We start from the raw sequence: 24426 nt of genomic DNA on the forward strand, positions 1-24426 counted from the left end.
AAAACAGCTTAAAGGCATTCTTAAGCCACATACAATAATAGCATGAGCCATCTATGCTTTAAGGACATGCTCCTGTTGCAGCTAACTAGCCCAACCTATTCCTTTAATATGGCCCATCCCTTCATTTTCCATAAGGAATACTTTTAGTTAATTTAATATCTATAGAAACAATGCTAATGACTGGTTTGCTGTTAATAAATATGTGGGTAAATCTCTTTTCGGGGCTCTCACTCTGAAGGCTGTGAGACTCCTGATTTCCCACTTCACACCTCTATATTTCTGTGTGTGTGTCTTTAATTCCTCTAGCGCCACTGGGTTAGGGTCTACCCGACCGAGCTGCTCTGGGCATTAGTAAAGATGGAGAAAATGGAATGTTGAGGCTTCGTTCGTGTGTTCCATTAGCTGTATGCAGAACAGGATTAAGAAAATGCTTATTTAGGCCGGGCACAGTGGCTTATGCCTGTAATCCCAGCACTTTGAGAGGTCGAGGTGGGTGGATCACCTGAGGTCAGGAGTTCAAGACAGCCTGGCCAACATGGTGGAACCCCATCTCTACTAAAATTACAAAATTAGCCATGCGTGCTGGCAGCTGCCTCTAATCCCAGCTACTTGGGAGGCTGAGGCAGGAGAACTGCTTGAACCCAGGAGGCAGATGTTGCAGTGAGCCAAGGTCATGCCATTGCACTCCAGCCTGGGGAAGAAGAGCAAGACTTTGTCTCAAAAAAAAAAAAAAAAATGCTTATTTAAATGGATGGCATTTATTACCCAGAAAGTTCTGAAAAAAACTTATTAGGAGATTCCTGCTCTTTATGGTGCTAAATGAAGCCTACTTAAAATTACTACTAAAAAATTACAGAACATAGAAGTTATCTGTATTTATTTTTTCTTTTTAAGATGGATTTTAGCTCTTGCTGCCCAGGCTGGAGTACAATGGTGTGATCTTGGCTCACCACAACCTCCGTCTCCCTGGTTCAAGTGATTCTCCTGCCTCAGCCTCTCGAGTAGCTGGGATTACAGGCATATGCCAACACGCCTGGCTAATTTCATATTTTTTTAGTAGAGTCAGGGTTTCTCCAGGTTGATGAGGCTCGTCTCAAACTCCAGACCTCAGGTGATCCGCCTGCCTCAGCCTCCCAAAATGCTGGGATTACAGGTGTGAGTCACCATGCCCAGCCAGGAATTATCTGTATTTTGAAGTTTGCAGAAAACTGATGTTTCTTTATGGTTAAATTCAGATTTTATTTGCTTTTTTAAAAGAGGAATATTTCAACTGTGATGCTGTGTTCTTCTGTGCACATTAGCATATCATAAAAATGTGTCCTAGCACAGATAATTGTTAATGATTCACTTGGTGGAATAGCTTTCTGAAAAATTTTTTTCACTATATAGCTGATTATTTTTCTCTTTATTATTAAGTATCTTTATGCAGCTGATGTGCATAAACCATCACGTTTAATCTGGCAGCTGTCCTTTTTAAGATTTTTTTCTACATATTTTTCTTGGGAAAATGAAGACTCTTACATTTGTTCACAGGCAAGAAAAACTGGGAAAAACACAGGCTGTTCCACTTACTGGATGTTTGACAAAATACCCTTGTTGGGCCAAAAACATTGACATTATTGGTGAGCTCATTAGAAATTTAAAAAATCAGACTTTATTCCAGATCTTCTGGAAAAATAAAAAAAAAAACCCTGCATAACAAGGTGTTAAGTTTATTGTAAATATTAAAATTCAAGAGGTGCCTTCTAACTCATCATGTCTTTTTCATCTGAAAAGTATTCACAACTCATTCCATATGATGTAAATATAGCACTCAAAACTGTACTTGTTCATGTTCCTGCCCTTAATTTTATACTTTATTATCAAGAAAAATATATGAAGTAATATTGTGCATCTTATGCTACTCTTTTTTCTCAGAGAATACATTACAGAATATTTCTGTGTTGAAAATTAGTTTATTGGATAGTTTAAGTCAGTCCTATAAGGCAGAACCAGTTCTCCTTACTCTCTCATTGCACCATAAGTAAAATTAAAAATTCCACCTCTGGCCACTTGGTAAAAATGTGTGTGTGTGTGTGTGTTTCAGGGGCCATTGCTATTTAGAGATGTGGCCATAGAATTCTCTCTGGAGGAGTGGCATTGCCTGGACACCGCCCAGTGGAATTTATTTAGGGATGTGATGTTAGAGAACTACAGAAACCTGGTCTTCCTTGGTGAGAAAAACTTTAATACATAATTCATAATATACACAAAAGATTTTATTTCTCTCTTTTGTAGAATGTTTTTGGTAATTTATTCTTTTATAAAACAGTTTCAGATCCACTTTTTCAAGAAAATCTTCAGAATTTGTTCATTTAGAAAAGAATTACTGCAGTACCTCATGCCTGTAATTACAGCAATTTGGGAGGCTGAGGCAGGGGTATTACCTGAGGCCAGGAGTTCAAGACCAGGCTGGGCAACATGATGAAACCCTGTCTTTACTAAAAGTACAAAAAATTAGCACACACCTGTAATCCCAGCTACTCAGGAGAGTGAGGCAGGAGGATCGCTTGAACCCAGGAGGCAGAGGTTGCAGTGAGTCAAAAATATGCCATTGCAATCCAGCCTGGGTGACAGAGCAAGATTTAGTCTCGAGGAAAAAAAAAAGAAAGAAAAAAGAATTCTTCAATATGTTTCATCTTAATTCAAACTTTCCACATTTCTGAGTTGAGGTTTATTCTTCACTCTAAGTTAGTGGTAATTCCAGAAATCTACTGACAAAAAATATTGTAGCTTCTACCTGAAAATCTAATTACCACCACCAATTTTTGATTTAGTAGTACCAGGCAGTAAAATTAAGAAACCTACAAATTAAAAGTATTTTCTTTCTTTCTTTCTTTCCTTCTCTTTCTTTTTCTTTCTTTCTTTCTTTCTTTCCTTCTCTTTCTTTCTTTTTCTTTCTTTCTTTCTTTCTTTCTCTGTCTCTCTCTTTCTTTCTTTCTGTCTTTCTTTCTTTTTCTTTCTTTCTTTCTTTTTTCAGAGTCTCGCTCTGTCACCCAGGCTGGAGTGCAGTGGTGTGATCTCAGCTTACTGCAACATCCACCTCCCAGGTTTAAGCAATTCTTCTGCCTCAGATTCCTGAGTATCTGGGACTACAGGTGCACATCACCATGCTTGGCTAATTTTTGTATTTTTAGTAGAGATGGTGTTTCACCTTGCTGGCCAGGCTGGTCTCAAACTCCTGACCTTGTGATTCACCCACCTTGGCTTCCCAAAGTTCTGGAATTACAGGCATGATCTGCTGTACCAGGCAAATTGAAAGTATTTTCTAAATATTTAGAAATTTCTGTTATAAATTTGTATTTAGGTATTAATTTACTAGAATATTTTATTACATTGTCTTTGCTGAGCACATTTGTAGCTTGTAATTGGAGAATATGAGCAAGATTCACTATTTATTTTTAATAAAACAGGTATTGTTGTCTCAAAGGCAGACCTCATCACTCATCTGGAGCAAAAAAAAGACCTTTTATTGTGAGGAGACATGAGATGGTAGCCAATCCCTCTGGTAGGTGTGACTGAAAATGAATACAACAGATGACACAGATAAGAGGTCCCAAGGTCAAAGAGAAAGCCAGTCCTTAAAGTGTGATTTGTGAATCTGTGTTCGAAAGGAAATAGTTCCTGGGCAGCTGTTTTTCTTTTTTTCTTTGTTAAAATTTTGCTTTTATGAAGGTGCATTGTCTGTCTTATGCTTCTAAATTCTCTAAAAATTCTACTTTTCTTTCAGTGAGCTTCCTTGAAGTTCACAGTGAAAGCCAAAGTCCTCTTCATGGCATATAAGGGATTGCACAATCTGGTTTCTTTTTCATTGTTTTGGGGACACACAAATGTCTTCATGATTTTGAGAATTATTTCTCTTTTTGCATCAGGTCTCAAATGTGTGAGTAGTAGTTTCCACTGTAATTTTTTGTTGATTTTTCTGCATAGTCCATTCTATTTTTATTACTATAGAGTCTTGAAATATAGTTTGAAATTATAAGTATGACATCCTCCTGCTTTGTTCTTTTTCCTGAAGATTGCATTGGCTATTCAAAGTTTATTTCAGTTTCATGTAAATTTTAGAATTGTATTTTCCATTACCATAAAAAAAATCACTGCAATTTTGATAGGAAGTTTGGTCCCAATGGATCCACTTACCTTGGTCTCCCAAAGTGTTAGGATTATAGGCAAGAGCCACTGCACACAGTCAGTATTTTTAATTGAATAAAACTTGGTATGTGTCCTAACAGAATACACCAGATGCAAATAAGAATATTGTGTATTATCTTGGTTTTGACTGGAGAGGTTTGTGTGTATCTATGAAGCCTAGATGGTCTGTATTACAGTTTGGATGACCATGTTCTCCAAACCACATGCAGCAATATAAACCCTCAATGTTGGATGTAGAAACTTGGGGGACCTGTTTGGGTCATGGGGGCAAATTTCTCATGATCCACCCATGTCAGCCTCCCAAAGTGCTGGGATTACAGGCGTGAGCCACTGTGCACAGCTGGGAATTTACATTTGAAGGCACAATGTTATACTGGAGAACAGGAAGAACTCTGTTGGGTATAAATAACAGACTTTTCTTTTTCTTCTATGTGGCTCTTTGCATTGTGCTCACCTAGGACCCTTCACATACCTAACTCATTTATAAATTTTTTTACAAATGTATTTTGGGCAGTATGTTTTTGTTACATTTATGTGTCCAGAAAGAAATTACAGCTTGTGATATTTTGCTATGTCATCTTGCTTATGTAATTTGTATAATGTTATAGGTTAGGTTTGTAAATTGCATTTATCTGAGTCTAGCAATTGAAGTAATGTGTTTTTATTGTTTCTTTCAGTTATGTGTTCTCATTTTGCCCAAGACCTTTGGCCAGAGCAGAACATAAAAGATTCTTTCCAAAAAGTGATACTGAGAAGATATGAAAAATGTGGACATGACAATTTACAGTTTAAAAAAGGCTGTGAAAGTGTGGATGAGTGTATGCTGTACAAAAGAGGTTATAATGGACTTTATCAATATTTGACAACTACTCAAAGCAAAATATTTCAATGTGATAAATATGTGAAAGTCTTTCATAAATTTTCAAATTCAAACAGACATAAGATAAGAGATACTAGAAAAAAACCTTTCAACTATATAGAACATGGCAAAGCTTTTAACCAGTCCTCAACCCTTACTACACATAAGAAAATTCATACTGGAGAGAAACCCTACAAATGTGAAGAATGTGGCAAAGCCTTTAAGTTCTGCTCTTCCCTTACTATGCATAAGGGAATTCACACTGGAGAGCAACCCTTCAAATGTGAAGAATGTGGCAAGGCCTTTAAGTGCTCCTCTATCCTTACTACACATAAGGTAATTCATACTGGAGAGAAACCCTAGAAATGTGAAGAATGTGGCAAAGTGTTTAAGCACTTCTTTCCCTTTACTAAGCATAAGATAATTCATACTGGAGAGAAACCCTAAAAATGTGAAGAATGTGGAAAGCCTTCAGTTGGTTCTCAAACCTTACTAGACATAAAATAATCCATACTGGAGAGAAACCCTACAAATATGAAGAATGTGGGAAAGGCCTTAAGTGCCTGTCTATGCTTACTACACATAAGGTAATTCATACTGGAGAGAAACCCTATAAATGTGATGAATGTGACAAAGCTTTTAACCATCCTGCAACCCCTTTTCCACATAAGAAAATTTGTATTGGAGGGAAACCATACAAGTGTGACAAATGTGGCAAAGCCTTTATTTCATCCTCAAACCTTAGTAGACATGAGATAAGTCAGGTGGGAGAGAGACCCCACAAATAAGAAAACATGTCAAAGCCTTTACACACTCCTCTACCCTTACTAGACATAAGATAATTCATATTGGAGAGAAACATTATAAGTTTGATGAATGTGGGAAAGTTTTTAACCAGCTATCAACTTTTACTAAATGTGAGAGTTCATATGTAACATAAACCCTACAAATATAAAGAATGTGACAAAGCTTTTAGGAAGTTTTGAACCCTTCTTACACATAATTCCCACTGGACAAAAATCCTAAAAGTTTGAAGAATGTGGCAAAGCCTATAACAAGTTTTCAATTTTTTTTTCTTTCTGAGATGAAGTTTCATGCTTGTCACCCAAGCTGGAGTACAATGCCATGATCTCAGCTCACTGTAACCACCACCCCCTGGGTTCAAGCCATTCTCCTGCCTCAGCTTCCTGAGTAGCTGGGATTACAGGTGTCTTCCAACATGCCCAGCTAATTTTTGTATTTTTAGTAGAGATAGAGTTTCACTTATTTTATTTTTCAGAAACTCCAGCTTAGAAAACACCAGAGAGTTTATACTAAAATATAATTTTGCAGATGCAGTAAATATAAAAAAAATTAATTCAAAATTGTTTGTGTATAAATATCAAAGATTTTACACTAGAATAACTAAGGCACTAACACTTCAGACATTACACTAAATCAGAGTGTTGAATATAAAAACTAATTAACTACTACAGTTTTCAGATAAATGATTTGTATGTAACTTTAAAAGGAGTAGATTTTTGGAAGCATTGTAATTACATTGAAAGTACACTTGTGTTGAATTTATTAAAATAAAATGTTCTGGCTTGTGATTCACATTCTCCCCAGAATCTGCCTATTAAAGCACAGGCAACTTTGTCTTGAGAAACAACAGTCTTGAGTACAACAAAAAAAGCCCTCTTCAAACAGAAAAAAGAAACCATTTTTAACCCTTATTTTAATGAACATTCAACCAAAATTGAATAATTGGATATATTTTTATTGTTCTATGTGGGTGTGAATGTATAAGTGGTGCATAAAGGGAAAATAATTTAAGCCAGAGGAAAGAAAAGGTGTTAGTTAATGTTTGCAATGAATAAAACTGAAAAGTAGTTAATTATCATATCCAGTTGATATATTTGTTTATGTAGATGACAAAAGCAGCAGAAAGACTTTTATTTTTTTTTTTGAAGTAGAGTCTCACTCTGTCACCCAGGCTGGAGTGCAGTGGCATGATCTCAGCTCACTGCAACCTCTGCCTCCTGGGTTCAAACAATTCTCCTGCCTCAGCCACCTTAGTAGCTGGATTACAAGCATGCACCACCACATCTGACTAATTTTTTAATTTTTAGTAGAGTAGTGGTTTCATCATGTTGGCCAGGCTGCTCTCAAACTCCTGCCCTCATGATCTGCCTACCTCAGCCTCCCACAGTGCTGGTTACAGGCATGAGCCACTGTGCCCGGTGAAAGATGATTTTAAACATTTATTTAGGTAGGTAGGCAACATTCTAAGATAATCCCCAGGATATCCAGTCTGTTGCACACCTGCTGTCTAATACTTTCCTCTTGAGTGTAAAAACATGTGAGTGTGGTGGGGAATCACTCATGAAATTAGGTTACTCATCTGATGACTTTGTGTTCATCAAAATGGAGATTATCCTGATTGTGCTATGCTCTTAAGAGAAAGAGACACATAGAAAAACATCCCTACTTGCCTGAAAGTAAGTTACTTCAGGGTGGAACATGTTGTAAGCTGCTTATGGTGGCCACATGGCAGGAAACATTTTTGTATATTATCATCATTCCTGCCTTTTGCATGTTGCTTCCAGTAAGGACAATAAGAGGATCCTATGGCAGAGGGAAAAAAAGGGAATCTCATTAATGCAAGAAATTATCACCTCTCATCTGGGATAGCTTAAGAGAAACAGGAGACCACAACAGGACCACATTAAAGGGAAGAAAAGGGTAGCGTGGGTAAAAGTGCTCTCTGGCATTACGGAACAACATTTAGTATGCTATAGTGAATGATCAGCCTCTGGGATACTGATAGTCTACCAACAAGTCTGAACCCAGCAAAATTCAATCAGCATGTCTGCACCATTCTGGTGACCCAGATTTACACTATTCATTACAGAAATACCATGAAGACCAGAGGGTAATGTCCTAGGGTTGAACTTACTTCAAAAAGCCTACCTAATTGTCTGTTTCCAAATTTGAAAAACCTCAAAAACAATTTATAAATAATTAACTTCTAATTATAGAGGATTCTACTGTACTGTAATACAAGATTAAACAGTAAACACCTTAAATATGAATAGTTTTTGAATGTATGATTAGTTATGTAGTTTCTTTTAGATTCATATGATGTAAGTAACAATTAGAGAAAACATTCGAAATGGGATAAAATTAACCAAAACCACATCTTTTCAATGGCTTGGCATAATTGCTATACTTATGGAAATGGCCAGATGACTAACAAGAAAAAAAACCAGATTTTGGTTTTGCTTAATGATTGTTTTTGAACTTTGGAAATCTGAAATCCTGGCTAAAGTATTCAAAGGGAGTATTTTATAGGGGCTTCCCAGGGTTCTAAGTAAATGAAGAAAGAATTTTATTTATTTATTTATTTATTTTGAGATGGATTTTCACTCTCACCCAGGCTGCCTTGCAATGGCACGTTCTCAGCTCACTGCATCCTCTGCCTCCTTGGTTCAAATGATTCTTCCATCTTAGCCTCCCGAGTAGCTGGAATAACAGGCAGTTGCCACTATGCCCGGATAATTTTTGTATTTTTACTAGAGATGGGGTTTCCCCATGTTAGCCAGGCTTGTCTTGAACTCCTGACCTCCAGTGATCCACCCACCTCAGCCTCCCAGAGTGCTGGGTTTACAGGTGTGAGCCACTTTGCCCAGCCAGAAGAATTGGTAAGCAGGAAAATGCACATTATGTACACACATGCTCTTCTCTGATTTGCTTCAGCACTGAAAAACTGAAGGTTGTAAATGTAGTCTCAATTTAGAGTGAATTAACAAAATATTTGTTTTTCAAAAAAGCTAATGTATAAAATTAATGGGTAACAGATGCCATTAGCTGCTAAGAAATGGTATGACCAAGTTTAGTAAGTAGCTATGCAAGTAACAGCCCAATTAGATTAAGACCCTAATAGGTGCAAGTGAAGAGCATTGACATGCAGTGTGGTGCACCTCCACTCTGCATTTTCTTCTGCTTCTGTACAGAGGTACAAATTCCCCCTAAATCACTCAGGGTCCATACTGGTTTTAGAAATGCTTGTTCTCTGGTGCTGTAAAGAAATAGCACTGGAACATAAATTTAATTTTTCTTAGCAAGGCCATTTTTACTTTTTGTAGAAAGGGTACACTCACCAGCAGTTTTGCCATGAGAGTACACCGAACAAAGGAGATGGAGCCATTTATAACTTGATGTGTCCAGCCTACAGCTGTGTCCAGTTGTCATTGGCTGGAATGGGACCTCACATTCTATATTTGTCCTGATTGTTTAGCAACTTAGAATTTTTTTTTTTTTTTTAAATTTGTTGACTTTATTACACAAATGCACACATGAATAAAACATAGATCCTATCTTCAGGCTTTCCTGTCAAGCATAGGTCATAAATGAGATACACAAATAATTACAATGCAGTGTGATTAGTACAATTATAGATATGTATATAAGCTGTAGCAGTAGCAGAAGTAATTAACTCTACAATTTTTTTTTTTTTTTTTTTTTTACCTTTGAAATTTATATTCCTGGAAAATTTTAAGGTTTACCAATTTCCAAATAATAATATACTACAATTGACATCTAGTTATTCTCTAGCAATAACAAGCAGATTTCTATAATTAACATTACAAATAAACCTTGTAGATACCCCTGTGAACATCTTCAAACATTTTAACATTGATTAAGAGTGGATTGCACAACTGGCCTGTGATACACTGTGGCTAATAGTAATAGTAATATCTTGAATTTTCTCATGCAAAGAATAACATTAATATAGCACTTTAGAATTTTCTTTTTTTTTTATGCTTTCTTTTTTTTTTTTTTGATTTTTTTCTTTTTATTATTATTATTATTATTATTATTATTATTATTATTATTATACTTTAGGCTCTATGGTACATGTGCGCAACGTGCAGGTAAGTTACATATGTATACATGTGCCATGCTGGTGCGCTGCACCCACCAACTCGTCATCTAGCATTAGGTATATCTCCCAATGCTATCCCTCCCCCCTCCCCCCACCCCACAACAGTCCCCGAAGTGTGATGTTCCCCTTCCTGTGTCCATGTGTTCTCATTGTTCAATTCCCACCTATGAGTGAGAATATGCGGTGTTTGGTTTTTTGTTCTTGCGATACTTTACTGAGAATGATGATTTCCAATTTCATCCATGTCCCTACAAAGGACGTGAACTCATCATTTTTTATGGCTGCATAGTATTCCATGGTGTATATGTGCCACATTTTCTTAATCCAGTCTATCATTGTTGGACATTTGGGTTGGTTCCAAGTCTTTGCTATTGTGAATAATGCGGCAATAAACATACGTGTGCATGTGTCTTTATAGCAGCATGATTTATAGTCCTTTGGGTATATACCCAGTAATGGGATGGCTGGGTCGAATGGAATTTCTAGTTCTAGATCCCTGAGGAATCGCCACACTGACTTCCACAAGGGTTGAACTAGTTTACAGTCCCACCAACAGTGTAAAAGTGTTCCTATTTCTCCACATCCTCTCCAGCACCCGTTGTTTCCTGACTTTTTAATGATTGCCATTCTAACTGGTGTGAGATGGTATCTCATTGTGGTTTTGATTTGCATTTCTCTGATGGCCAGTGATGGTGAGCATTTTTTCATGTGTTTTTTGGCTGCATAAATGTCTTCTTTTGAGAAGTGTCTGTTCATGTCCTTTGCCCACTTTTTGATGGGGTTGTTTGTTTTTTTCTTGTAAATTTGTTGGAGTTCATTGTAGATTCTGGATATTAGCCCTTTGTCAGATGAGTAGGTTGCAAAAATTTTCTCCCATTTTGTAGGTTGCCTGTTCACTCTGATGGTAGTTTCCTTTGCTGTGCAGAAGCTCTTTAGTTTAATTAGATCCCGTTTGTCAATTTTGGCTTTTGTTGCCATTGCTTTTGGAGTTTTAGACATGAAGTCCTTGCCCATGCCTATGTCCTGAATGGTATTGCCTAGGTTTTCTTCTAGGGTTTTTATGGTTTTAGGTCTAACATTTAAGTCTTTAATCCATCTTGAATTAATTTTTGTATAAGGTGTAAGGAAGGGATCCAGTTTCAGCTTTCTACATATGGCTAGCCAGTTTTCCCAGCACCATTTATTAAATAGGGAATCCTTTCCCCATTTCTTGTTTTTGTCAGGTTTGTCAAAGATCAGATAGTTGTAGATATGTGGCGTTATTTCTGAGGGCTCTGTTCTGTTCCATTGATCTATATCTCTGTTTTGGTACCAGTACCATGCTGTTTTGGTTACTGTAGCCTTGTAGTATAGTTTGAAGTCAGGTAGCGTGATGCCTCCAGCTTTGTTCTTTTGGCTTAGGATTGACTTGGCGATGCGGGCTCTTTTTTGGTTCCATATGAACTTTAAAGTAGTTTTTTCCAATTCTGTGAAGAAAGTCATTGGTAACTTGATGGGGATGGCATTGAATCTGTAAATTACCTTGGGAAGGATGGCCATTTTCATGATATTGATTCTTCCTACCCATGAGCATGGAATGTTCTTCCATTTGTTTGTATCCTCTTTTATTTCCTTGAGCAGTGGTTTGTAGTTCTCCTTGAAGAGGTCCTTCACATCCCTTGTAAGTTGGATTCCTAGGTATTTTATTCTCTTTGAAGCAATTGTGAATGGGAGTTGTGAATGGGAGTTCACTCATGATTTGGCTGTGTCCAGCTGTGTCCAGTTGTCATTGGCTGGAATGGGACCTCACATTCTATATTTGTCCTGATTGTTTAGCAACTTAGAATTTTTTAAAAGAGGCAAAAGAAGAGGAGAACAAAGGAAGGAGGAAGTAACTTGTGGGATGCAGAGAAAGGTAAAAATACCTTCCAATAAGGAGGAGGAACAGGCTATGACCTAATGCTTGCTTGGATTATTATAAGCATGCCAGGGCAAATATTTAGGCTAAATTGTGGGAGCTAAGAACATAAAATACATTGATTTTTTTTTTATGATGGCTAGCAGATATTTAAGAATGTTAGTACAGGTCTTTGAATAAACTTTGCTTGTAAGAGAAGTTACTATTTATTTCTAATGAGACAGGAAAGTCTTTGAAGAGGAACCTCTACTTTACTTCTTACACTGGAAACTGAGAATGCTGTGTTCAGAGTGATTACTGAAAACATGGTTAATATACTTCTTCCATGTGATAATAAAATGTTATAAATCTTACTCTGCCTCAGAAAAGGTTTTACTAAAATATTATCTATAGTACTAAATTTGAGTTCATGGAAAATTTCAATATTCCAGATAATTCAGACCATAAAATGTCAATAAAATCCTATAAAATATTTTAATAAGATAAAGTCTTCTTAGTGAAGAATTTTGTTATTGGTAAATTTAGAGAAAAAGGAAAACCAGGCTGAATGCAGTGGCTCACACCTGTAATTGCACCACTTTGAGAGGCTGAGGCAGGTGGATCACCTGAGGTCTGGGGTTCAGGACCTGCCTGGCCAACATGGTGAAACATCATCTCTACTAAAAATACAAAAAATTAGCTGGGCGTGGTGGCAGGCACCTGTAATCCCAGTTACTGGCTAGGCTGATGCAGAAGAGTTGCATGAATCTTGGGAGCAAAGGTTACAGTGAGTTGAGACCATGCCATTGCACTCCAGCCTGGGTAACAAGAGCAAAACTCTGTCTCAAAAAAAAGAAAAAGAAAAACATTAAAAACCAGTACTTTAAGCCAAATAACGGTGTCTGACACATGAATAGCAACAAAACAAATCCTATTCATGATCACTTTCTTTTTGTTTTTTTGTTTTTGTTTGTTTGTTTGTTTTGAGACAGAGTCTCACTGTGTCGCCCAGGCTGGAGTTAAGTGGTGTGACCTTGGCTCACTGAAACCTCTGGGTTTTGGGTTTAAGTGATTCATTTGCCTCAGCCTCCCTAGTAGCTGGGACTACAGGCACTTGTCACCATGTTCAGCTAATTTTTTTGTTTTGTTTTGAGAGGAGTCTCACTCTGTTGCCTAAGCTGGAGTGCAGTGGCATGATCCGGGTTCACTGCAACCTTGGCCTCCCAGATTGAAGCAATTCTCCTCCCTCAGCCTCCTGTGTAGTTGGAATTACAGGCACCCATCATCACATCCAGCTACTTTTTTGTGTTTTTAGTAGAGTCCGGGTTACACCATGTTGCCCAGGCTGGTCTTGAACTGCTGACCTCAAGCAACCCACTGGCCTTGGCCTCCCAAAATGCTGGGATTACAGGCATGAGCCACCATGCTTGACCTGATCATAGTTAAAGTAACAATAGCACCAGGTGCTTTCCTAGGACCTGCTGGCCTGTGTTTCATGGATATAAAGTGAAGAAGGCATTGAAATAGCAAAGGCAGGTGATATAATTTGAATACTTGTATGAAATAAAATTTTAAATAAAAATTAGCGTTTGATGTTGTACAACTATAGGTGAGATTATTAGTGTGCAGCCATATTTTTACTCATATTGACAACATAACCATTCATAATATTCTTGTTTAAACAATTTTCCTTTTCTGCTGTGTATTTGCTAGCTTTTGATCAAATGTTACAGGCACTCAATAGAAATCAACAAAATGAATCTTTATTTTACTAGAAGCATTATTGATGCACATGCTACTCCTTTTTTTTCAGTTTGTTGTTTATTGCAGAGAGGTGGCTGTTCTGCCAGAAAACTCCTATTCTCATATCTACTCACATTGACTAATAGTGCATGGAAATGAAGTGGTAAAATATGGGATTTTTTTTTTGTTTCATTATTGTACTGTCTGCTTCTATGAGTTTAATTTTTATTTTTTACACTTTACATAGAAATAGAATTATGTGGGCCAGACACAGTGGCTCATGCCTGTAATCTCAAAACTTTGAGAGGCCGAGGTGGGTGGATCAGTTGGGGTCAGGAGTTTTGAGACTACCTTGGCCAACATGGGGAAACCCCATCTTTAGTAAAATTATAAAAATTTGCTGTGCGTTGTGGCACATGTCTGTAATCCCAGGTACTGAGAAGACTTAGGCAGGAGAATCACTTGAACCTGGGAGGTGGAGGTTGCAGTGAATGGAGATGGTGCCACTGCACTCTAGCCTGGGTGACAAGAGCAAAACTCCATCTCAAAACAAAACAAAACAAAACAGGGTTATGTTTTCTCATTTTTTTCTGTGCTGACTTATTTTACTTAGCGTAATATCTTTCAGTTTCATGAATGTTGTTGCAAATAACAAGACTTTATTTTTAAGGGATGAATAGCATTTCACTGTGTACATATACCATGGTTTTTTTTGTTTTTTTGTTTTTTTGTTTTGCCATTCACCTATTGATGGACACGTAGGTTGATTTCATACCTTAGCTATTGTGAGTAATCAACTTCCTTCCTTCTCTTTTTGTTTTGTTTTGTTTTGTTTTGTTTGAGATGGAGTCTCATTCTGTCACCCAGGCTGGAGAGCAGTTGAGTGATCTCAGCTCACCACAAACTCTGCCTCTCAGGTTCAAGTGATTCTAAAGCCTCAGCCTCCCAAGTAGCTGAGATTACAGGTGTGCACCACCACACCAGGCTAATTTTTGTATTTTTAGTAAAGGCAGGTTTTCACCATGTTGACCAGGCTGCCATTTATTTGCTTGTATATTTCTTTCTTCCTTTTCTTCTTTATTTGTAGAAGTATTTTAATTTTAAAATATAAATTATGACCGGTAAAAACTTTCATTTCTCTGTCTTTGCTTACTACTATGGCTGATTAAAAAATAAGTTTTTGGCCAGGTGTGGTGGCTCACATCTGTAATCCCAGCACTATGGGAGGCTGAGGTAGGTGGATCATGAGGACAGGAGATTGAGACTATCCTGGCTAACACGGTGAAACCCCATCTCTACTAAAAATACAAAAAATTAGCCGGGTATGGTGGTGGGTGCATGTAGTCCCAGCTATTTGGGAGGCTGAGTCAGGGGAATGGCATGAACCCATGAGTCGGAGCTTGCAGTGAGCTGAGATAGTGCCACTGCACTCCAGCCTGGGCGACAGATCAAGACTCTGTCTCAAAAAATAAAAATAAAAAATAAAATAAGGTTTTTGAAATTTCCTGGATAAAGGTTATTCCTTCATTATTAACATAACTTGAGGCAATATAGAAATGAAAATCAACATTTGTTAGTAAAACAGAAATTATCTAGCTACTGGTAGTCTTTTAATCTCTCACCCAACATGAATGCTACATCTTTATGTCATCCCTGCCAGTTGTATGAGAGAGGCTACTGATCAAATTGGTCAACATAAAGTTTTGTGAAGTTTAACACATTTATTTTGAAAATTAAGCTGATCTACTTCCAGAAAAGTAGATTTTTTGATATGTATAATTTGACTCTATTTAAATTCTTCAGAAAAATTAAACTGACAACATTTATTTAAAAGGTTTTTAGAAATTAAAAATACTTAAGAAACATTTATAAAAACTAAAAATAAAAATAATTTTAGATTCTTAACATCTCTAAAATACTTCAAGTTATCCACTTACAGTATATATATAATATATGTATATATATATATATATTTTTTTTTTTTCTTTTTTTGAGACAGAGTTTCACTCTTGCCCAGGCTGGAGTGCAATGGCATGATCTTGGCTCACTGCGACCTCCACCTCCCAGGCTCAAGCAATTCTGCTGCCTAAGCCTCCCCAGTACCTGGTATTACAGGTGCCCACAACCAAGCTTGGATAATTTTTGTATTTTTAGTAGAGATGGGGTTTCACCACGGTGACCAGGCTGGTCTTGAACTTCTGACATCAAGTGATGCACCTGCCTCAGCCTCCCAAAGTGCTGGGATTACAAGCATGAGCCACTGGCCCGGCTGAGTGTTCAACTTTTCTGAATCAATTAACTTAACACAGATCATTTAAATCAGCTAATTAGCTTACCTCAGGAGAGTCCAAGCAGCCAATTAGCACAACCCAGGAGAATCCAATCAGCAAATTAATTTAGCCCAGCTGATTAGCCCAGGTGATTTCTAACAGCCAGCTAGCTTATTCCAGGTGATACTAATCAGCCAGTTAGCTTGGCTGATGTGAATCTTATAAGCCAATTAGTTTAGCACAGGTGATTTTAAACCACTGATTAACTCAGCCCAGGTGATTTCAATAAGTGAATTAGCTCAACCTGGTGATTTAAATAGTGAATTAGCCCAGGTGATTCCAATCAGCCAATTGATCAGTCCAGGTGAATTCAATTAGCCAATTAGCTCAGTCCAGGTGATCCCAATCAGCCAATTATCTAAATGGCAGCTACAGATTCATTAAGGCATGCCCAAAATGGAAAACGTAAATAGCCCATGCACACTAAGAAGAAATGCAGGGCCCTATATGTTAACCTGGACAGTATATATCACACAGCTCTACTGTGAGCTTATTTACAAGGCCTGAAACCTGAAGCTGAAGCTTTATGTTTATATAAGGAACATTGTATGGCTATGTTTTATTCTGAAATGCTATTGAGCAAAACAGAAGGCAATTAATTCTACATCTGTGTCCTTAGTATATGCTCTATAACTTCAAAAGTGGGAAAATATTGTATGTATACATTAATATTTATGTAGACGCATTCATATAAGTTTGTGTTTATGTAGCTACCATGTGTATATATATTCATATGTATATCTAAGTATATATAAATAAACGTAGAAAGCTGCAACAATCTTTGTATTTATATTTAAACAGTATAAAGATGTTGAATGTAGAAGTATTGATAGCTATTGCTACAAACAGTAATAAAAAACCTTTCATACGTGTATAAAATATTTTCCCTATAGAATACTATATCTAGAATAGTAAAGAAATAGAGGAATGCTCTGATATACATTCTGCTGCACTTAATATATTCAAAGAAAGCACTAGGCTTTGTTGTGCACTTCTGGAAGATCAATACTTACTAAGGCCATTGGAGTTATTTACTACCGTGTCAGGGTTGACTTTCATTGTTGCATGTAGGGTGAGAGATGAACCAGCCCCAGTCCAAAGGTCCTAACCTAAATATGAGAATACTTATTTTTTCTCTTTAGAACTTTCATCAAGACAAGAACTGTATTTATTTCCAAGAGTGTGTGATGTAAAATCACACTCTTGTCTTTTTGTCTTTGTGGCAGAAGTCGGGTATTTATGGTAATGAAAAGGAATTCTAGGTCTCTTTTTAGAAGACAGTTGGTGATGATGGAAGCAAATATAATGGTACATGGTACCTGGCCACATTTCTAATGGGCGGTACCAAACATTCACTGACGTGCCACAGGTGGCTGTTATTTGCCAGGTCAAATCTTCTTTGTGAGAAAGCCTCAGTCCACTGGCATCAAGCATTTCTGGCAGTTCCTAGGTAGATGAACGAACTTCACTGGGCTGGTTTAATGAGACCAGAATTAAAAATACTCAGGTTCCAGGTTCTTAAAGACATTTTTACATTTATGAAAAAAATGTAATGTGGTGTGTGGCTTGGTTTGACTAAATCTTCAGAGCTCAGCAGCTGATTGATTTAGCTAATCTGTAGGTAAAGAAAATGGAATTAACCTCTGATCAAGTTTATTTTATAAGCTTCTTTCTGTACATATAGATATAAAATAGGTGGCTAGATAAACATATACATACAAAGTGAGTCACATGGGTATGTCTATGAAATGTTTATTTCTGCATACAACCCTTAAAAAAAACCTCAGAAATAAAGTAGGTCAGATGACATCTCCGTACTCTACCACTGAAGCTGAGATAAATTGAAAATGCAAATTAGCAGAAACTGCATGATTGCAATCAGCCAATTTGCACAGCCCAGGTGATTCCAACCAGCCAAGTAGCTCAGCCCAGGTGGATACAATCATCCATTATCTAAATGATGACTGTTGCTTTGTCAAGACAGGCCCCAAATGGTGGATGTGAACAGAACATACACACACTGAGGAGACATGAAGAATGCTGAAATACTATCCTGGACAGATGTGTTACATGACTTTCTTTTCAGCTTATTTCTGTGGCCTTGCCCTTGAAGATAGAGCTTTGTTGATATTTACATGAACAACATTGTATAACTATGTTCCATTCTGACATGTTATTTAGCAAAAGAAAAAAGAACAAATTCTACATCAGCATCTTTAGTGCATGCTAAAAAATTAAAAATTTCTTTTTGGGAATGTGTTCTGTATACCTAAACATTTAGATAGAAATATTTATATAATTATCTATGTGACTGTTTTTCTTCCTTTGTATATTTATATATAGATGTGTCAATCTTTGTATTGACATGAAACACTATGAATAGTGAGATAAAAAGTAACCGGCCAGGTGCTGTGGCTCACACCTGTAAGCCCAGCATTTTGAGAGGCTGAGGCAGGTGGATCACCTGAGGTCAGGAGTTCAAGACCAGTCTGGCCAACATTGTGAAACCCTATCTCTACTAAAAAATACAAGAAATTAGCCAGGCTTGGTGACAGGCATCTGTAATCCCACCTACTATGGAGGTGGAGGCAGAAGAATTGTTGAACCTAGGAGGTGGAGGTTTCAGTGAGCCAAGATCACATCCATATACTCCATCCTAAGCAATACAGCAAGATTCAATCTCAAAAACAAAACAAAACCAAACAAACAAACAAAATGATGGTACGTAAAACCTTTAAGGCAGTTTTATAGAATATAAAAAACAATATGCAAATCCACATAAATATGTTAATAGATACACAGTATAAAATAATTTTAATATCAATAACAAACTGGGAAATATAGAGACATAGTTTTGTATTCAATTGAAGTTGTCATGAGATGAAAATATATGACTTTAATCTTAAGATATATGTAATCTGCAGTTTTCTTTCTTTTCTTTTTTTTTGAGACAGTCTCGCTCTGTCACACAGGCTGGAGTGCAGTGGCATGACCTCAGCTCACTGCAAGCTCTGCCTCCCGGGTTCACACCATTCTCCTGTCTCAGCCTCCTGAGTAGCTGGGACTACAGGCACCCGCCACCTCGCCCGGCTAATTTTTTGTATTTTTAGTAGAGATGGAGTTCACCGTATTAGCCAGGATGGTCTCAATCTTCTGACCTTGTGATCTGCCCACTCGACCTCCCAAAGTGCTGGGATTATAGGTGTGAGCCACAGCACCCAGCCACTACAGTTTTCAAGATGGTTATAAAGTTAATATTTATAGAAAGTATGCAAAAGAAAATAAAAAAATCAATGCATGCCAGTACAAAATTAAATGAAATTTAAGAGAGTATAAAAGGAAATGGGAAAAATGTACTACAGAAACATATAAAACTTGGACAATATAACTGGCAATAACAACTTCATTTCCTTAAGCAATCATTTTAAATATAAACTAATTAAGCTACTTAATAAAATGAAATGTAATCTTAGGATTTGGAAGGCCAATGTAGGCTGATAACTTGATCCTAGGAGTTCAAGACCAGAATTGGTAACATGAAAATACTGTCTCGACAAAGAATACAAGAAAGGTAGCTGGGTGTGATGTCACATACTTGTAACCCAACTACTTGAGAGGCTGAAATGAGAGGATCAGCTGAGTTTGGGAGATGTGGGCAGCAGGGAACCAAGCAAATTGGCCTGGTTGGCAGAGTGAGACACTATCTCCAAAACACACAGGGTCAGGTGTGTTGGCTCATGCCTGTAATCCCTGCAATTTGAGATGTCGAGGCAGGCAGGCTACCTGAGATCAGGAGGTCAAGACCAGTCTGACCATCATGGTCAAACCCCGTCTTTACTAAAAATAGAAAAAATTAGCCAGGCAAGGTAGCAGGCACCTGTACTGCCAGCTACTCGGGAGGCTGAGGCAGAAAAATCACTTGAACCCAAGAGGCAGATGTTGCAGTGAACTGAGATCACACCATTGTACTCCAGTCTAGGCAACAAGAGTGAATCTCTTATATAAAATTATATAAAAAAAAGATGTAGAATGCCTGAATGGTATTTTTATAAAGAGTTCAGTATGCTGCCTACAAGAGACTCATTTTAGCATTGAGTCAAATAGGCTGATAGTAACAGAATAAAAAAAGTATACTCCATGAAAATAGTAACCACAATTGAGTGAGGTGGTCATAATTATATTAGACACAATATGATTTAAGTCAACTACTGCCATGAGACAATGATTAATATTATATTATGATAAAGTGAGTTGATTTAGCAGGAATCTATAATATTTTTCTATCTATATGTATATGTGTATATAACATCAGGGCTTTAAAATATATAAAGCAAATATCGACAAAAGTGAAGCAAGACATACATAGCAACATAATGATTGCAGACATCAAGACCCCATTTGCAGTAATAAATAGAAAATTCAGACAACAAATAAGAAACAAAACTGAGACAACATTATGGACTATATTAATTATTTTGCATATAGAAGAACACTTGAGAGTGCATAATTTATAAATATAAAGGTTTAGGTGGCTCACAGTTTGGCAGACTGTATAAGAAGTGTGTGCCAGCATCTGCTTCTGGTGAGGATTTCAAGAAGCCTAAAATCATGGGGTAAAGAGTAACTGGACATCTTATATGTTAAAAAAGAAAGTGTGAGGTGAAGGAGCCAGGTTCTTTTAATGAACCAGCTCTCATTTGAATTAATATAATGTATACTTTTTGGTTACCAAAAGGATGTACCAAGCCATTCATGAGAAATTTGCCCCCATGATCCAAACATGTCCCACCATGTCCCAAACATGTCCCACCATGTTGTACATCCAACTTTGAGGATTTATATTGCAGCATGAGGTTTGCACAACATGGATATCCAAAGCATATTATAGACCAACTAGGCTTCACAGACACATACAAAACTCTCCAGTCAAAACCAAGATAATATACTATTCCTATTTGAATCTGTTGTATTCTGTTAGGACACATAGCAAGTTTTATTAAATTTAAAAATACTGACTGGGTGCAGCGGCTCTTGCCTATTATCCTAACACTTTGGGAGACCAAGGTAAGAGGATCCATTGGTGCCAAAAGTATGAGAACAGCCTGTGCAGAATAGTGAGATCCTAACACTAAAAACAAGCAAACAATTAGCTAGACATGGTAGCACATGACTGTAGTCCTAGCTACTCAGAAAAGTGAGGTGAAGGGATAACTTGAGCCCAGGAGGCTGAGGCTACAGTGAGATTATGCCATGGCACTGCAGTCTGGTAACAGTCAGATCCGGTCTGAAAACAACAACAACAAATCACTTTAAAAACACTACAATTATTCACTGTGTGTTTTCTAACAAAAACCGAATGAAACTAGGAATTAAAAACAAAAGTCAAACTGGCAAATTCAAACTATGTGAATATGAAAAACACTGTTCAACGTATTCTTTCTCTGGTGTCAAAAAATTTCATTTTTCAAAGATGTCAGTAGAACTCACAGTTAAAAGCTACACAACATAAACAATGTGACACTGACACAAAGATAAACATACGAAAGAACAGAATAGAGAGCTCAGGAATAAACCCTGCCTGAAATGGATTAAATAATTCATTGGCAGTTTAAATAAAAGCGATTATTACGCTTGTATGCACAGTAAGCCAGAGGCCCAGATTAACTTCTTTCCACTCAGATGGTCTCCTTGTCGACAAGATACGGATTGGATGGTGGCTCTTTTTCAAAATCTCATGGTTTGGAATAGTTCTTCATACTGAGCTTTCTTTGCTATTTCCAGAAATTCCACACCCTGTGGATTAGCCCCTGAGAGCAACCCAGCTTCCACCTCTAAATGCCAAGTTTACTCCATGCCTCTCACAATGGGGGGGAAAATTTGGTGTTCTTAGAAGCATAAAAGGATACAAAGAGCTCAAGTCTTTTGAAGAGCTTACCCATCAGTCCGTACTTACCATCCCCAAGCAAACGTATGGTGGTACTGTGAAAGACCTTTACTGGACACTCTGCCAAATAATTGCAGCAGTACTTGTGTTCTAATTCAATTGGCTATCCCCTTCACCCTGGCATTTCATCCATCTAAAGGGGTAAAAACAAAACACTACAGGCCAAGGAAAACTCATTATAAGTCCTTTAATCTTCAGGTTTACATAAATGATATTAAAGTCCTGTGAGAAGTGTCAAATACATTTAAACCACAAAATCATATAGATGCAAGATTCAAATTCCCATTGTTCTAGTAGGTAACTATAAAAAATTAATTTGTATTTATTCTTATAGGCTGTTATATTATTCTCTGTCTTCAAAGTTTTATACAAAAACTTGTCTCTGCCACTTTTACAGAGTTAACTCCTAACTATCCTCCATCCTATTAAAAAAAAATTACTTATCTTAGAAAGACAAACAAAGCAATTAAGTCAAAACATATTAAACAAGTTTGAAGAGGAATTATGAAATAAAAAGTGGGAAAATATTGTAAAAAGTAAAATAGAGTTTCCTCTTCAAAGACTTTCCTCTCTGTCTAATTAGGAATAAATAGTAACTTCTATTTAAAGCAAAACTTATTCAAAGACCTGTGCTAATATTCTTAAATATCTGCTAGTCATAATAAAGAACCCAATGTACTTTATGTTCTTAGCTCCCACAATTTAACCTAAATATTTGCCCTGGCATGCTTATACTGGTCAAAGCAAGCATTAGTTCATAGCCTGTTCCTCTTCCTTATTTAAAAGTGCTTTTATTTTATCAGCATTCCACAATTTACTTCCTCCTTCCTTTGTTCCCCTCTACCTTTGCCTCTTTTAAAAAGTTCTAAGTTGCTAGCCAATGAGGACAAATACAGAATGTGAGGTCCCTTTCCAGCCAATGGAAACCGGACACAGCACTAGAGTGGACATGTCACATTATAAATGACCCTGTCTCTGTTCTGCGTACTCTCATGGCAAAACCTTCAGTGAGTGTACTCTTTGTGCAGGAATTATTAATGGCTTTACTAAATAAATTAAATTTATGTTCCAGTGCTATTTCTTTATGGCACCGGGTAACAAGCATTTCAAAGAAGCAATGACAATCACTGCAGTCTGGCTCCCAAGTAGCCCCATCTGAAGGGAAAAGGGGAGAGCATCACATCAAAGGATCACCCCATGAAGCAAAATAATCTGAACAGCAGCTCTTTAGCCTCAGATCTTTCCTCTGACATAGACAACCCAAATGAGAAGGAACCAAAAAAAAATTCTGGTAACATAAAAAAGCAAGGATTTTTTAACACCTTTGAAAGACTACACTAACTCCATAGCAATAGATCCAAACCAAGAAGAAATCTCTGAATTGCCAGAAAAAGAATTCATAAGGTCCATTATTAAGCCACTTAAAGAGGCACCACAGAAAATGAATACTAACTGAAATAAATTTTTTAAAAATACAGGATATGGATTAAAAAAATCTCCAGAGAAATAGATAGCATAAATAAAAAACAATCACAACTTCTGGAAATGAAAGGCACATTTAGAGAAATGCAAAACATAGTTGAAAATTACAATAATAGAACCAAACAAGTAAAAGAAAGAACTTCAGAGCTCAAAGACAAGGCTTTGAAGTAACCCAATCTAACAAAGACAAATAAAAAAGAATTTAAAAAATAAACCAGGCCTCCAAGAAGCTTGGAATTATGTTAATCTGCCAAAACTAAGAATAATTGGTGTTCCTAAGTGAGGAGACCACCCCTTATATTGTCTTATGCCCAATTTCTGCCTCCAAAGAAACAAGTAAAAACTAAAAGGCAGAAATGAAATCCACAAGCAGACAGTCTTCACCGTGCCCTGGGCCTGGTTAAAGATCGACCCCTGACCTAAACCGGTTATGTTATATGCAGATTTCAGACATTGTCTGGAAAAGCATCATGAAAATTCCTGCCCTGTTCTCTTCCGTTTTGATTACCGGTGCATGCAGCCCCCAGTCATGTACCCCTGCTTGCTCAATCAATCACAACCCTCTCACACGGACCCCCTTAGAGTTGTAAGCCCTTAAAAGGGACAGGCGTTGCCCACTCAGGGAGCTCAGTTTTTGAGATGTGACTTTTGCTGATGCTCCCAGCAGAATAAAGCCCTTCCTTCTTTAACTCAGTGTCTGAGGGGTTTTGTCTGCAGCTTGTCCGGCTACATTCCCAGAGAAGTGAAATTGAAAAGTTTGGAAAACATATTTGAGGGAATAATTGAGAAAAAATGTCCTGGCCTTGATAGAGATCTAGACATCCAAATACAAGAAGCTCAAAGAACACCAAGGAAACTCATCACAAGAAGATCATCACCTAGGTATATAGTCATCAGGTTATCTGAAGTCAATATAAAGGAAAGATTTTTAAGAGCTGTGAGAAAAAAGCATCAGGTAACCTATAAAAAAAATTTCAGATTACCAGCAGATTTCTCAACAGAAACCCTAAAAGCTAGAAGGGATTCTGGTCCTATGTTTAGCCTTCTTAAACAAAACAAATATTAGCCAAAATT

The 24426-nt window shown here is 37.1% G+C and overlaps 1 protein-coding gene and 1 pseudogene across 1 annotated transcript in view; one reads left to right on the forward strand and one right to left on the reverse strand.

Annotated features, from left to right (window-relative positions):
- Positions 1-9339, forward strand: part of LOC129051816 (zinc finger protein 486-like) — a 51655-nt pseudogene extending 42316 nt beyond the window's left edge.
- Positions 1-24426, reverse strand: part of LOC129051901 (zinc finger protein 486-like) — a 180531-nt gene that overhangs the window by 103104 nt on the left and 53001 nt on the right. The gene's annotated exons all lie outside the window — the stretch shown is intronic.

This window comes from Pongo abelii, chromosome 20 (assembly GCF_028885655.2).
Source record: "Pongo abelii isolate AG06213 chromosome 20, NHGRI_mPonAbe1-v2.0_pri, whole genome shotgun sequence".
Taxonomy (NCBI): domain Eukaryota; kingdom Metazoa; phylum Chordata; class Mammalia; order Primates; family Hominidae; genus Pongo; species Pongo abelii.